Source organism: Cuculus canorus, chromosome 4 (assembly GCF_017976375.1).
Source record: "Cuculus canorus isolate bCucCan1 chromosome 4, bCucCan1.pri, whole genome shotgun sequence".
NCBI classification, from domain to species: domain Eukaryota; kingdom Metazoa; phylum Chordata; class Aves; order Cuculiformes; family Cuculidae; genus Cuculus; species Cuculus canorus.
This window is the reverse complement of record NC_071404.1, coordinates 75,790,115-75,806,617: the sequence shown is the minus strand read 5'-3', so window position 1 is coordinate 75,806,617 and position 16,503 is coordinate 75,790,115. Positions and strand designations below refer to the sequence as shown.

Here is a 16,503-nt window from a genome sequence, read left to right as displayed (position 1 = left end):
ATGCCTTTAGGTTTCTTCTTGAAGTGCATTTGCTGCCGTATGGAATAATACAAGAAGCGTTCAATGGTTTAGGGCAAGACCAGAATCCAAAATAGACTTGAAATGACAAACAAATTGGAGCAGGCACTTATGTCCAGATGAGCCGAACTGTACTTATCTTTGACAGTAAATGCACAAAATTACATCTGGCTGAGAAAATCCCTTGGAGCTGGAAGTAATTGGCTGGTGGAATAGTACCCAGTGGGGTACCATGTGCTTGCTCTGTTCTTATTTGTCTTTTGATATCTGCTTGTGCCTGAGCTGGGGGGACACTATTGGTGTCTCTGACCAAGTACTGCATATATATTACATTCAGGGAAAGTTATTATCTGTTACCTCCTCCTCCCCTCATGGGCTGTATCTTCGAAGAGCACTAAGCTGGTATCTTGGTCCTCAAATAAAATAGCTGGCACTCATTCTAGTTTGGCTCCACATGGAATTGATACGAAGGGGATGTAGTTACTTTGAAAGAAAGATTGGGTGGGTCAGCTACTAAGGTTGTAAAATAAGAGGCAAATGGTCAGTCGGCCAACAAATTGTCCATCCTCTCCAGAAAAGGGTAAATCTCACCTGATCTGGGCACTTCCATGATAAAACGCCTGAATTTGTGGACACGGAAGGAGGGAACAGTAGGTGTTATTTACCTCAAGTTCAGCAAAACTAAACTGTAATGAAATGTAGTGCTATAAGTTAGATAGGATTTTTCTAAAGACAAAAATTATATCGATGAAGTTAGAAAATCTCTGCTAAGTTGTAGAATCATAGAATGGTTTGGATTGGAAGGGACCTTAAAGATCATCCAGTTCCTATCCCCCCTGCCATGGGCAGGGACACCTTCCACTGGATCAGGTTGCTTATAGCCTCGTCCAACTTGATGTCAATGTTGGAAGTTAAAAAACCAACCAACCAACGAAACACACCCTACAGCTCAGTGTGGTGGTCTAGGAATCCAAAGCAAGGAAAGTCCATTGCACTTCATCTGAAAAGCATGAATGTGGCTCATGTAATTGTCCTCTATTTCTCGTGATTGGATGGAGTAATCATATCAGTTACACAAACTCAGTGATAATCTAGAAAAATATTATGCTCTGTGTGTGTATAATAGATATAGAGATCTATTTCGGTGGTACACATTCTATTTGGTGTAAATTTGCTATAAAAAATGGTACTGACAGGGACCAAACCGATAGCACCTTTCAAACCTTCCAGCTACTGTTTTATGAAAATAGCGTTGATCTTTTCCTAAGTGTGATGGATAGCGGTGACACTTACTTTACTTGAAGAAGCCTGAAGAGTTTAAACTATGTAACTAATATGAATTCTAGCATTTCTTTCAGCTTTCAGGAACGGATTATACTAATTATACATGTTGGCTTTGGTGGTGGCTAGATAATGTGATGATAGTTCTTCAGAAGTGCTGAGAGACAGATAAAGTTAGCATAAACTGATGTATTTCATATTATGAGCAGCTGGATGAGCCCTGAACAACATACCCAAGTGATTAATTTCTGAATGGTGGTGAAAAGAGAGGGGGGTGCTTAAATAAATCAATGGTGATTTTAATAAACTAGGAGCTTCTAGGTACTAAATCTGTCTGCATCTGATCTGAATTGCAATTACCTGTCAAAAATTCATCCATCATTGCAAGTTCCAGACAAACTTTCTGGCAGCAGATGTTTCAGGGAAGCTATGTCGTATGGGAAATATATTGTTTGGTGTACAGCATTCCCAGGAACAAAAAGCAAAGTAGAAAACATTTCACGAGTAACAGCAATAACTTCTGTGTCATACCTAAGCCTAGTTTATTGGTGAATATAATTTGTAAATGTGAATTCCCAACGTAAACCCGTCAATGAAATACTACTCATAATTCAGCTGTTCTCAGATAGATGTAGTAATTAACTCAATGTTTGTGTACCTGTAAAAGCAATGGTATTTATTATAACTTTAATTTTAGCTTTATTAAATTCTGTCTGTAAGGCTAGAAGACTGGGCCAGGTTTTCCCACAAAAAAACGTGGTGTGCCTGCACCAGCCAGGCTACGGGAAGAGCTTCGAGAGAGAGCCTACGAAAACATGGCAGCTCTATGTTCAGCAGATGTGGGGCTACCTGTGTAATCCATCTCCCTCTTAGACCAAGACATAAAGTATACAAGGGCAAAACTAGCTTGGAGAGGATAGTATCGTTACGTCAGGGAATATATATTATGTAAACGTTCTAATTATTAACATAATCTTTGGAAGTTCCTAAGTCATGTAAATTAAGACAAATATGTCTGTTACAACCTGGAATATTGCAGATAAGACATCTAAGCAAACTTTATTCCAGCCTGTAATGAGATCGTATAGTATGGATACAATAGTGATTTAAAGGTTTCCAATCTCAGGTTGTATGTTGATTCTCAGACTTGTTAGGTTTTCCTCATGGGTAATGCGGCCCTTTCTTGTCTGTAGTTTGCAGCTGTCTCAGTCGAGTGTATAAATGCTGAAGGAAAAAAAAATTAAACCAAGTGAAAATCCAAAACTCAGAAGAAATTGGAGAGGGGTGTGATATGTTTGCCTGCCACTTAATATGGGTTCATTGATTTCGTGTCATAAGAGAAGGGTCTGAATATGGACTGTGTGAAGGATTTAAATTCAGAATACCTAAACTCCAGTTTTTCATTGACACCTGTTCCCCTATTTGATACGTGACCGGTCCCTTCTCATGTGCCAAGAAGGCAAAGTAAGGAACATTTCTTTGAGCCATCAGTGAAATTGTCACATAACACTGCTATTTCTCATCTGAACGTGTACCTTGAAAATGACCTCTGAAGACAGGCTGGACGTATGATCAGAAGATTGCTAACCCAGCCTAATGATACCCCAAAAGCTGTTCTACGGTCACCTCTATCAAACCCCTCCATTCTGTTTGCCAATTATGAGAGCAGAATCTATCAGTCTTTCCAATTTTCATTACATCAGGAATTTACTTTGCACATTTTCTTCCTCTATGTAGTACCTTAAAATCATATTTCATTAAATGCTGTTTCTAACATAATTGAGAGCAATTCACTTATAAAGTAACTGCTGACAGATGGATCCATTTATATCTTATACATGATGTGCCGGGCTTCTTATCTTGTCACCTACGTCTGCTGTTTGAGAATTCATCTTTTGTATTAGTAGCTCAGAAAGCCTCAGCTTGATACATCATATCGAGAGTGTTAATTTGAGTGCTACTCTCATACTCCTATAAAACTGACAGCTGCCAAACATTCGGAGAAAACGCATTGGTTTGTCTTTTACTTTGCAATATGGCATTTTCAAAATTCCTCTAAGCAAATGAATGCATAACTGTTTGTGGCCTCTTCCAAGCCTCTTTTTTCCTCTTTTTTTTTTCCTCTCTTTCCTTCTATGAAAGATTGTGGAATATCAAAAGGAAGACTGACTGGCAGACTGAAACATATCCGGAGGATCAAGTGCTTCCGGCTGAAGATGCTGTCCAGGCTGCACATGTGCTGGTGGAGCCATCGCAGTGAGGCCAGGTGGAGCAGAGCCACATTGGTGCCAGAGGGTCCAATTGGTCAGGACCTATTTCTGTGGCTTTGGGTCTACAAGTCATCGTTACGTCTTCATGGGTCCGGCAGAAGAAATTGCTCTGAAGGAAACGGTATGATAAGACTTGTGTGCAAGCGTGTGGTGGGTTATTTACCTCCTCGTGCGAACGGTAAGGGTGCGATCCTGTTTAGCTATTAGCTGCACTCGTGTTTCCAGAAGTTGTTTGATGAGGTCTTGTGAGATGACAGTGGATTCATTATTTTAGGAATTGCTAGGGCTTACCCTGGAGAGCGCAAGATGCCAACTCCGGTCAAACAATGTCGAACTCCTTCATTAGAAGCAAAGTGTTTGAAGCTGGAATTCTTCCCAGTTGGTGTTTTTAGTTTAATATTTCTGTGGAAAGATTATTGAAAAAGCTGTCATGGCTACTTTGATCACGCATTCCTGCAGCTTTAAAAATTATAGTTATTCAAGTACAGACCGTGTGTGTTTCAGGCTTGTGTACGTAATCTATTTTAATGTTGCTAAGGCATCTGCGGCTTCAGCACAGAAATCTCATGAGAGGAAATGGCAAAAGCCACCTAGAAGAAGGACAGCAGGTCTAATGCTTAAAACAGCCTCATTAAAATGTATTTTTCTAATTTCAACAAAATAATGAGAACCACCCCTTGATCCATTTTCCTGAAAGCAGTGATCAAAAGTTTTAGAGGACAGTTTCTTTCTTATTAGCAATTTTTTACTAAGACTGATGGAAAATGCCTAATGTAAATACTGTGAATATATGCAGCCTTTTTTTTTTTTATGAACATGAACATTTCTTTTTGGGATAAAATTGCCCTTAAGCAACAAAATTTGCCAGTATTGAATATATACGCCTATTACCTCATACGTGTCTGTTACAATGAAACACCAACTTTGGGCGCATAAAACAAGCATAATCAAAATATCATTGACCCAATACTGTGACCAGATCTCTGCCATTTTTCATTGTATACTATAAGTTCTCTTTCATTAAAGAGAACAGATTTGATACCTGACCCGTTCAGAGCAATTGCAGTTATAGCACCTCTTTAAACTATCTCTTGATATCTAGAGGAAGCAATTCGATCCAGCTCTTCTTCTCACCCCACACAATGAAAAGACAAAATTCTCAGTTTGCATTACATTAGCCGTCAAGTCGTCTTAAATATAACTCACATTCCCCGCAGGTTTACATTAGGGATTAAGTGTCTTCATTCGCAATAACTCTGGAAATAAATTAAATGAAAGGAGGCACAGCCTTTGGCTCTTTTTTTGGTTCTTCATTTCAAACTCTAATTTTTAGATAGCACTTTTGTTTTATCCATCTGGCACTTGGCCACAGCAGTGGCGCCTAAGGATATTTGAGGATAAAATGTAAAATGTTTTTATAAAACATCTTCCCTTTCCCTTCCCCCTTCTATTACTTTTACATAGAGGTGATCATTTTTCTCAGCAATTTCCGAATTTTGAGGCAGATGAATTGTTGCATGTGAACTTGATTGCTTTGCAGCTCAACTTAGAATTCCCAATTTTCCATAGGAGGTCCATCACATACTCTGTGATGAGCCATCTAGTTCATAATGACTGGTCTGACAGCGGTGCATGCAAAACTTGATGAAAGATTCTCGCAATGCAGAATCTTCTCCTACCACCTTTGGAAAACACTTCTAAAGCACCATGTGACTCACTGTTATGAAAATATCTCTGATCTACATCTTAATGCTGTCACTGCTGGAATTCCATGCCAAATTACCCGTGGTGTTTGCAAGCTCTTCTACATCCGTAATATCTGAAATAGATTAATTTGGTTTCTCCTCTGCATGCAAGACATAAATGCTCGTTTCTAAGCACGGGGGGCTGAAGATCTGGTTAAAATGTTCTGATTTTTTCTATATTAAAGAAGAATGAACAAAACATGGTAAAAACATTCCATTTATTTTTAGGTTAGATTGTGGTCTAGGTTCTCCTTTTGAAGCGATTTTGCCTAGCAGATCAGCGTGTGCTGCTTCCGAACTTTATCAGTAGTTGACCAAAAAGGAAAGGAAGGCACGCTGAAGCATGGAAATGTTTCCTTCCATGCTGCCTAACTAGAGCAGACAGCATATTTTTATGTATACATGTGATATTTTTCCCTTATATTCTTGAGACTTCTCAAAAAATTGAGAAGACTAAGGACTACTTCCAAATTTTTCACTCCCAAAAAGTTGGCTTTGACATGTCTTCCCTCCAGCACCCCCCTTCCCCTCAGCTTTCCTTTGATTGGTGTGTTTTATTCAATTACCACTGTTTTGCTTCACATTATGACTAAGTAGGCTTTTAATATTAACACCTGAGCACAAAAAATCAGAATTAAGAAACTGTCCCACTGGATTTAAAGCTTTATGCCAGATGGTTCAAATAGTCAGGGATATCTCAGCCATAGAAATAAGGTGCTCGGTGTTTGGCACTGCCAGTTTCAACAAGCTTAGGCTCTTATGGAATGTGAGTCATACAGAAAGGAGTGAAGCAGCTAAAAAAAACCCAACAAAAAATAAAAGAAATAGTAAATACTTTGTTGTGATTTAGCAGCCTACTTGGAAACAGAAAACAGAATACTGTTTAGGTTTATGGCAGATGAAGAGAGCAAGTTTCTTGTTCTTGAATACATGTATATATAAAGTTCTGGTTTAACCTAGCGAGGCCATAAGTAGCCTTGACTGTGGAAAAGTGTATTTATATGATATATCCTCCTGGCCTTTTAAAATTGAAACTGTGTTACTTCTGCTGGAAGGTTTTTCCTTATCTATCCTGCAACTTGTCCTTTTCCTTTCACTATTTCAGGTGCAGGCAAAACCCAGCGATGTCTCACCGCCAGGAAAAATTTGCACAAGTAGGATGGGAAATGGCCGCGGATTCCTGTTCCTTTTCCACATTTGCAGCAGTCATCAGTGAACATACCTTGGAGTTTCCGCTTGGGTAAGGCATTAATTCCCTTCCTTCATCAGGGAACGCCACAGTGATGGACTTTTGCCTGAAACGGACTGAAGCATATTCACCCCAAACAAAAATCTCCTTCCAGAGGGACTATGGGCAGATTTATACGCAGCTAAAAGACAGTGAGAAACAAGAGGGGTTGGCACAGCCTTCAGCAGACGTACGTGTTGGCAAAATGGACGTCTGGTTCCTTTTAGTAAATGCGTTGGTGTCCAGCAGAATATGGAAACAACCTGCTGCCACTCCTCTTTAATGTCAAAGCATATTCCTGGTAGCAGTGCGGATAATTTTTGGGTTTTTTCTGCAAAAAGTAACAGGCAAAGGTAATCTCAAAATGAGGTATTTCCTTCATTTCATACTTATTCCCTCAGATTTTATAAGGACAGCATGCTAAGACAGAACAGAAGGACCGCATGCAAAAAAACAGTTTGACACATCTGGAAAAAACAGCCTGTGTGTTTCTTTCCTTAAATGTTGCAAAGAGGTATTAACTGCAGCTGTCTGAAAAACTCCATCTGATGATGCTCATGAATAATTTGGATTTCTTTTAAACATCCCCAATGTGAATTTTTTCAGCTTTGAGGTGGTTCCGATTTGCAACAAACGCTATTTAAAAGAGGAGGGAAAAGAGGACGCTCCGAGGACTGGTGCACGTCCCCAGTGAGTTGGGATTGATATCCCGGAGAAGACGAGCCTGCAGGGAGACCCAAGAGCAGCCTCGCAGTGCTTAAAGGGAGCCTACAGAAAAGCTCTTTATCAGGGAGTGCAGGGACAGGGCGAGGGGGAATGGTTTTAACCTGAAAGAGGGCAGTTTTAGATGAGATAGTAGGGAGAAAGCTGTTACTGTGAGGGTGGGGAGGCCCTGGCAGAGAAGTTGTGGCTGCCCCCATCCCTGGAGGTGTTCCAGGCCAGGTTGGATGGGGCTTGGAGCAACCGGATCCAGTGGGAGGTGTCCCTGCCCTTGGTAGGGGGGTTGGAACTGGATGATCTTTAAGTCCCCTTCCAACCCAAACCATTCTATGAAACAATTAAAAGGAGAGAGAAGGACACTGTAAGAAAAGAAAAAAAAATGCTATACAAACTCAAATTTCTGAAAATCCATGTTAAAAATTTTGTAAAATAACAGAGAATCCTACTGCACTCGGATAGATAGAGCCTTCAAGCGATAATTGCCAACATCTCCATTGGCAGATATGCTACAGGAATTAAAAGTCTTCACAATAGCTGAGATTCGTTCTAAGGTCATGGTAAATTAAATGCATGTTATTTTAGTGGGAGAAATAGGAGACTCTCACCCTGTAGGTGGTGGACTGTCTTGGGACTGGTATTGCATGAGCATCTCTGATCTGTATTCATAACTGTGAACTGTGGATTATTATTGAAATATCTCTTAAAATTCCTACAGCAATGCACCCATATGGAGATAAATGACTTCAAATGCACCTTTAAGCAATTGTGGAAATTTCTAAGCTAAGAACTTATTCATATGAAATTGCGATAAAGCTCCGAACATGAACTGAAATTTGAAAACTGGAGCTTTTGGCTGCCTTTCAAGGTAGGCATTTCATTTTCACTCTGCACTTAGCAATCCAAAATGAAAATAGAATTGAGATCGAAGGGTAACCGCTGCGTGCCATGTTGCATTGATTATGGAAGTTAATTTACATAGTTCTGGGAACGCACAAGTTGCCACAATCTTTTCATGATTTTATTTATACAAATCTTGCACAATAAGGTGGCTGTGGGTAGATACTAAGACTAATGTGTGAGACAACTGCTTACCTTGTACTTGCAAGAAAACATGCCGGAACGGCAAGACCGTTTCGCATAAATGGTGCCCTCACACAGGTTTACCACTTTTCTTTCAATTCTGTCTTCATTCCCTTTATTGTTTGACTTTTATGACTCATTTTACTTCTAAAATTGCCGATGCGAAGTCTTTACTTTTCTGCTTGTCTGAAAAGCGCTTTGCAGACCTACAGGGATAAATACATAACAGTAGTGATTAATGCTTAATCAGTGGCCTTGTAGTTCTTGGCCTTAGTATTGACTCTGTCTCTTGCGCACACAGCAGCCGCAGAGCTGGCATTAATTATTTCCTCTTAGACCTCGGTGCGGTGCCACAGGTGGTGTGTGTAAAATAGCAGCATGTGGGAACGTGTGTTTGGAACCACAGATACAGTCAATCAGTTTATACTGTACATTTCTTTTCCTGGAAGCTTTCAAACAGTATGTCCTTTACTGCAGTGTCCGGTAATGTGTTTCACAGATTGATTGAATGGATGAATTCAGAGATTCAGGTAATACTCCTAAACATTATGTCTCTCCCTGTGCCACATGCTCATCATGTTCAGGTGGTTTTTTCCCTTGGTACCCACAATGGGAGGACTCACAGCCACAGCAGCGCTGTTGGGGATGTGCCAGTGATGACAATCTCTGTGCTCCCCTGTGAGCAGTCACGCTGCACAGCTGCTCTTCTCTCTCTCCTCTGGAGTTTCCACTTCTTTGCCTGCTCTTAACTTTCTGTTCTGTACCACGATTCTGGAAAATGTAAAAAAAATTACTAATTTTAGATGGTATTCAGTGAAACTCACAGCCTGCCTTTTTTCTTTGCAATAATGAAAACTTGCTGTAATCTTAACTCTGCCTTTATAAATTTCATTCCTCAGTTCATGGAAAGCTGGTAGGAATTTCGAGTGCCTGACGGGGCATTCTATAGTCCTGAATGCAGTCCTGAATATTATTTATTATTATTATTTATTATTATTATATTTTATTTTAATATTATTATATTATTATAATGATATTACAATAATAATTATAATTATTATTAATATATTATAGTCCTGAAGGCAGAGATACATGGCTCTTCACACAGCTGTAGGCGTTCCTTTTTCTGCCTGTGGTTTGCTACCTACTTCACGATGCCCACTGTATAAATGAGACGAGGCGGGAGGATGAGCCTCTTTCAAAGCACCGTCTGTTTGAATTAACAAAGGTAAGATTCTGTTAATTTACAAATGTTCTGCCACAAGTATGCAACTGAGTTTCCACCCATTGAGCTTCACTGGCTAAAAAGCTTTAGTTTGTTGTACTCCCTTTAATTCAAATCAATGGAAGTCTGGGGGAAAGAAACAGCCAAGTAAACAAGGAAGTGGTTTATGTTTGGGCTTATCTTTTCATTTTCTGGCAGATGGGTTTGTTTTCTTTTAACAGCCACCTTTGGAAGTCAGTATGGTATTTTGTCATTTCTTTGTAAAAAAAGAAAAAAAAAGTAACAGCTCCGAATCTTTATCATATTGATTGTTTAACGAGTTTTCATCTGGGGTCCAAGATCATACACAGCATTGTTATTGCATTATTATTTTTCATTTGTAGCGTATTGATTTGCTGCCAGTAGCTTACAGGGCAATTTACAAAAAGATGGGGTATGATTTATTTTTTACTAAAAGAGTCTGCCACGATGGGAATGCTTCCATAAGCCCGTCAGACCTCTACGTTTGTGTTTTCTTCTCTCAGGAGTGCAACACATCCGTAGATTAGTGACACAGTTCCACCTGGATTTCCCCCAGAGTATCCATGACGTACATATAATTCATACAAATAAGTGGCTACACGTAAGCCTACACTTAAATTAGAATTTTACTCCTGAGGAATAGTTGTTTTCTTCTATCTCCGTGTATAACTCAGGAAAAACACACAAAGTCAGTATAGATATACTGCTATAAAAGAGATGGGAGGGGAGACTTCACATGTGTGACCACAGCAAGCTACCAGGGTTTAACATCTCCAAAGGCCAGGTACTAAAAATACTCATGGAAAATGATGCTTAGCGCTGGCCAGGCCGATGGTGGCACTGACAGAGTGTCCTTTCTGCACGCTCAGTACCTCACCCTATCCCACGGAGCTGCAACACCTTTCCCAAGTGATTGTGGGGGACCACTGTTCAGCCCAGTTGAGAGCCCACGGGCATTACAGCTCTTTGAGCTTGACCTGCCTTTGGAGCAGGGCTGGAGCGTTGCTACCACATTTGCTGTTAGAAGGCCCATAGTTGAAAGAAAATAGGAAATCTTAACCAAGTTTTCCCTTATTATTTTTATTTGATTTACCATCCTTAAAACTTTGCTATCGGGAGAGTAGCAAGAGCTACTGGGCAAGAATGAAGCAAGAGTTTCTAAGTTTCAGTACAGAGACATTTGGACTTCCATAACAAAAATCAGATAATTCTTTTAGAACGTGAGATGGTTGAAAATTATCAATTAGTAGAAGGCCTGATTGAACTTATTGCCGATTACCACCTGTAGTCTATTGTCAAGTTCAAGGTCAAGGTCAAGGTCATGGTCAAGGTCAAGTTCAAGTTCATTGCCAAGTTCAAGGTCAATACAATCACAAATTTATTGTAAACATATACTTCTATAATACATTTAAATATTGTGTTTCAAGGTCAATGACTATTTTTAAAAAAATAGGTTTAGAGCCACTATACAGTGATGTGGGAGGAACCTGCGGCCTATTAAGGTCATGGTCAAGTTCAAGTTCATGGTCAAGTTCAAGTTCATTGCCAAGGTCATGGTCAAGTTCAAGGTCATTGCCAAGTTCAAGTGCATGACAAGTATGCCTATGAATATATATTTACATATATATGTGTATTACATCTATTTATATATATGTGTAATTATTTATATAATTACATATATAATTAAATAAATATTTTTTTATAAGATCTTTAAATATTGCCTTCCACAGTCATTGATAATTGAGGGGGAAAGGGGAGGGGGAGAGGGGGAAGGGGAGGGGAAAGGGGAGGGGAGGGGGGAAAAGGGAGGGGGAGGGGGGGAAAGGGGAGGGGAGGGGGGGGGAAGGGGAAGGGGAGGGGGGAAAGGGGAGGGGAAGGGAAAGGGGAGGGGGGAAAGGGGAGGGGAGGGGGAGGGGGAAGGGGAGGGAAAGGGGAGGGGGGAGGGAGGGAAAGGGGAGGGGAAGGGGGGAGGGAAAGGGGAGGGGGAAGGGGGAGGGGGAGGGGAGGGGAAGGGGGAGGGGAGGGGAAGGGGGAGGGGGAAGGGGAAGGGGAAGGGAGGGGAAGGGGAAGGGAGGGGGAGGGGAAGGGGAGGGGGAAGGGGAGGGGGAAGGGGAGGGGGAAGGGGAAGGGGAAGGGGAAGGGGAAGGGGGAGGGGAAGGGGAAGGGGGAGGCGGAAGGGAGGGGAGGGGGAAGGGGAAGGGGAAGGGGAAGGGGAAGGGGGAGGGGGAGGCGGAAGGGAGGGGAGGGGGAGGGGGAAGGGGAGGGGGTCTTTCTCACTCACTGCGATTCGCTGTTTCAGAAGTAGAACTACTGTTGACTGCGCCTGTCCTGGAAAAAAGTACATTAACTGACTTAGATGTGGTTAACAAACAACATAAAGAATTTCACTTTTGAAACATTTACTTTTCAATCACGAGAGAGTATTTTTTCCTTCCTACAGCAAAGCTACTGTGGCATAAAAATGTGTTCGGTAGACTGTTATTTATGTTTCTGTTAATTCTGTTTTATTGAACAGCCAGTGTTCTGGACTGGATTTCGCTTCACAACCTTTACAGTTTTTCTTTTGCTGTATTGCATTTATTTTCTGGACATATTCAATTTTGCTTTCACAGGAGATAAAAATAATAAAATAAAGCTTATGGCAGAACAACTGAAAACAAATATAACCGTCTATGAGAAATGACACTCACACATTTGTCACTGATCCTTGGAAGATCAGATAAGCATCAGACTTACTTTTGGATTTATCTACACTGGTTGCGTTGTGCTGATGTTTTAGGGTATTCCCAAAGTACCGTAAAGAAACAAATTCTCCGTTTTGCCTCCTGTTGATGGTAGGGGCGAAGGTAAACAAGATGAAATCTCAGACTCAATGGCTTAATAAACTGGGAAACCCGTAAAGAAAAGATGTTCTCTGCTGCATCATTTGTCATAAATGAAATTAGGAAGATTACAAAAGCCCCCAAGCTTTCGTAGCCTTTTCCAGAAACGGGATAGACGCTGTAATCTTAAACCAGTTATTCCCTCAGTCTTTCTAATCTCTGAAGACAGCTAAATTAACACAGCAATCGCAGCTCTTACACTCCCCACAGCCAACCGGTTCCTGAAACGATGAAAACACTGATTGATTCAATTTATCATAAACTCTGTCCTGCAGCAGAAAAAGTGGCTCTGCACGTATTTATTCTGTACTTTTACGCTTTGACTGTCTCACATGGTCCCATTGAAGAGCAGTAGCAAAGTTTGCTTGACAGCCTCATAGAATCATAAAAGCATCTATCTGCAAAGATTTTTCTCTTTCTACCTACGGTACCTGTGAGAGCGCAGTATTCACACTGTCTGGGCTGCTTGTGTATTTGTTTTTCCTTCTGCAGTTATGGATGTACATCATTTAGATAACGCACAAATAATAATATTGATACTTTCTCCATATTTGAATTCTATTAGAGATGTGGCTTCTGGTTTTTATATTTATAAGCAACATTTAATTTATGGTCATGCGGTGCATTTAAGTTTATGAAACAGAAAAAGGAAAATCATAGAATGACTTAAGTTTGAAAAGACCTTTAAGATCATTGAGGACCATCATGAACCTAACGCTGCCAAACCCCGCGCTAAGCCGTGGTCTTAAGTGGCACATCTACACATCTTTTTAATGCATTCAGGGAGGCTGACTCCATCACTTCCTCGGGTAGCCTGTTCCAGTGCTTGACAACCCTTTCAGGGAAGGATTTTCCCCTTATATCCAATTTAACCTTTGCCTGGTGCGACCTGAGGCCGTTTCCTGTCATTCTACTGAGATGAGACCAACACCCACCATGCTACAACCTCATTTCAGGTAGCTGTAAAGAGTGAGAACTCCTCCCCTGAGCCTCAGCGCACGCTTCATCTGACAATGCAGAGGTATTTCTGTTGAATTATTGCCTCCTCATAAGGGACACGATCAGGTTCTTACTTTGTTTTTTAATTTCAGCGTTTGGGCAGCCTGGAAAACATCTTGGAGTGCTGTGAAGGACCTGAGCTCAAGTTTCTAAACATCACAGTAACATGTGTCACGTTATTAAGTATGATACACCATACCCTCTCTTTAAACGCCGTCATGTAATGCAGAGCCTCTTTGATTTGGAGCAACAGTCCCTAAGAGTTCTCTCTCTGTGGCGCTCGCTCACCTGTGGGGAACATTTGCAAACCGTCAAAGAGGACAGAGATTTGTCATAAGTTTCCCTGAAGGCGCCTCTTCTTCATTGCTCCTTTTTAAATACTTCTAACTTTTGAGGCACCTTCCTTTCCTTTTTGTGGCCTCCTCTCTCTTCCCAAACCTCACAGAGTGGTCTCCTTTGGAAAGTAAGGGGACTGAAGCTGGGCAGGGGTCATTTGCTTTTCTAAAGGACGGCATAGTACCCAAACATGAGTTAAAAGCCACGAGACTGCTGCCCTGCCTGTAGATAACCCACTAGAAATCAGCAAAGCCAAAATCACACATGAACTCCTCTTTGGAAACCGCTGTGGCACCACGGATGTGTCTTCAAGCCAGCTCAGCTGAGGGTTGCTGAGCGAGGGTCAGTAGCGTGGGTGGGGGACAGGATGGGGACTTTCCCCCATACGTGTCCCCCCGGGGTGAGACTGACCCCACTGTAATGCAGTTTTCCATCATAAACTAACATCACTGGAATCAAGAATCTCCAAAGTGTTTTTCAAAGACACAATCCACCACTTGTCACTTTTTGTTCGGCGCAACAACTATGACAATTTCTGAGAGGGACAATAAAAAGCAATACATAAAATCTAAGACAAATGTTCATAAATGGCCTCGCTGAGAAACTAGATCATTTGTCATTTAATGGACGTAGAGGGTCATTCTAAACACATTAAATATAACGGCACAAACAAACAGCCAAAGCACATCCTTATGTCATTCTGATACCGAGATGATAAAATTGCACACTTAAAATAACTTAAAGGGAGGGGGAGAGTTGTTAGATATGCGGTTAACTCCGTTTAACATTATGCTTTAAAAAAATAACTAATAGTTATTTGGCATGGATTTGGGGACACTAAGCAACAGATATCTGCAAAATATTTACGAAGGTTAAGTGCTCAACAAGTGGAAAGCCAGACCTTTCTGCACCAGTTACATGTTAGTCACCCAGAACTGAAGCACCAAAGGCAGTCGTCACTCTCAGAACTCCTTCACTCGTCTTAGTTGGGAGCGTACATCAATAATTCGGAGCAAGATGAAGAAGAGCATTAGGTAAAGGAAGAAAAATGGGAGCTACCACCTGTATTAAATATTGGCAGAGTAAACACCAGAGAGTGCTGCCTGTTTTATTTAGAGCTGAAAAGAGACATACATGTGTTTTCACCATAGTGTTCCCAAAGAATACGCGTATGCATTTTCAATTACATGGGGATTTTTTTATGTAGGTTTTCCGGCAATGTTTGAAAACATTTCCTACAAATGAACCCAGCACGCTTCCGTACGATAGACTATCATTGTTATTTTAATTACAAAGAAAAACTGAAGGAGTAGCTGATAGTGGTATTTCATGTGACAACACCACATTTGAGGCTGCCTGTTCAGTCAGCTGTGTAGGACGCAACCGAAATTGCCGGCGCTGTGCCTTCGCCCACTGTCCCTGCAGGAGCACTAACAGCTCACCACGCGGTTTTGCATACACAGCGTATGCACCGTGTGTGCAATGGAGGATATTAACGCAATGCCACATTGCCGGCGGGATGCTCGGCTTACCAACCCTAGGTTATACGTCTGAAAAGCGAGTGGCTGTAGATAAATCACGCGACGCTGATGAGATGTGACACATTGGATATTTTCTAAATGTAAATGATCAGTTTCCTTTATAAGAAAAACAAACAAAGCCAACGTTTAAATAGCTCTTTGTAGCTTTGTGATTTTTATCTAACAGAACTGCCCTGCAAGAGCCTGGTGGCCGCACCAAGCCACCAAGAGCTATACAGCATTTGATCCAAACCTCATGCCATAAGCATCTCATACACACATTAGCGGGGTGGTTTGACTGTATATATTTGCCACACTGTTCTACACATACCCTGGAAGACGACCACAAAGGTATTTAAGCATTTTTCAGTATCTGAAATGGAAATTTTGGAAAGTGAACTGCTCAGCCTTGACTGGGGTGCTCTGCAGATGGTTTCTGAAAAAGACCTAATGATAAGAAAGCACAACGCTGCTGTTAAATACAACATCTGCAAAGGGGAAATAGCCAGACACCAGTAAATACAGCTGTGCACCCAGTGCAGCCTTCATAGCCGGGCTGCACACGTGCCCCTCTACTGCTCCACACGGTGGTTATCAGAGATAACGTTGGATAAGGCTTGAAAAGCCACAAGAGCGCTTCTCGCTGTCTTTTACTGATGCAGACGCAGCTGAGAGTAAAGGACTCTCCCAGCACACCTGTCCGACCCCATCCATCGGCAGGGTGCGGGGGTCCGCTTCCCTGCAGATTTCTTCCCTCTGAACTCCACAAAATTATCCTGGTGTGCAAGAGCTCAAGCTTTTACTGGCGATCCAGTAAGGATCTGTAAGAAGGAGCTGCAGCTTTCCTCTGTTGCTGGCACAGCAGCAAATCTCCTTACTGCAGCTAAAGAAATTCACCGAGTCTTCCCTGTTTTCCTTAACTGTCTCTGATTACTCAGGCAGTCTCTCCTACTAGTTTCCATCCCCTAAAAATGCATTTTTCTTAATTTGAACCTGAAATGAGTATTTTATGGCTCTTTATACTTTTGCAGAAAAACCCGTATTTAATCCAACCTGTGTAACTCACAATTCCTGTCCCTGAGAAAAGAGAAAAATCACCCACTCCTGGTTTTTTTCATCTCTCCATCCCATTTAGTGGTTTCTTAGATCGCTCTGTTCCCCTGAATTGTCCTGGGGCA

General features: G+C 41.4%; 2 long non-coding RNA genes across 11 annotated transcripts in view; one reads left to right on the top strand and one right to left on the bottom strand.

The window, feature by feature from the left end:
* Positions 1-3,452: 3,452 nt before the first annotated feature.
* The window catches only part of LOC128852186 (uncharacterized), a 40,012-nt gene continuing 26,961 nt past the window's right edge, over positions 3,453-16,503 (bottom strand). The window contains exons 1-7 of one of the 9 annotated variants that reach the window (XR_008449888.1): positions 11,870-11,917; positions 8,966-9,113; positions 8,355-8,548; positions 6,537-6,873; positions 4,060-4,159; positions 3,861-3,971; positions 3,453-3,678 (exon numbers count right to left, since the gene is read on the bottom strand). This is a non-coding gene — a long non-coding RNA (uncharacterized LOC128852186). Of the gene's footprint in view, positions 3,679-3,766; positions 4,160-6,536; positions 6,874-8,354; positions 8,549-8,965; positions 9,114-11,869; positions 11,918-16,503 lie in introns of those variants that run through there. The other 8 variants (XR_008449885.1, XR_008449887.1, XR_008449892.1 and 5 more) reach the window with 8 other exon arrangements.
* LOC128852187 (uncharacterized) lies at positions 4,402-11,174 on the top strand. Of its 2 annotated transcripts, XR_008449894.1 has the most exons (4): positions 4,402-6,554; positions 7,978-8,127; positions 8,820-8,872; positions 9,417-11,136. It is a non-coding gene; the product is annotated as an uncharacterized LOC128852187 (long non-coding RNA). The 2 variants fall into 2 exon arrangements; XR_008449893.1 differs by lacking the exons at positions 4,402-6,554; positions 7,978-8,127 and adding an exon at positions 11,151-11,174 and having other exon boundaries at positions 8,542-8,872; positions 9,417-10,918.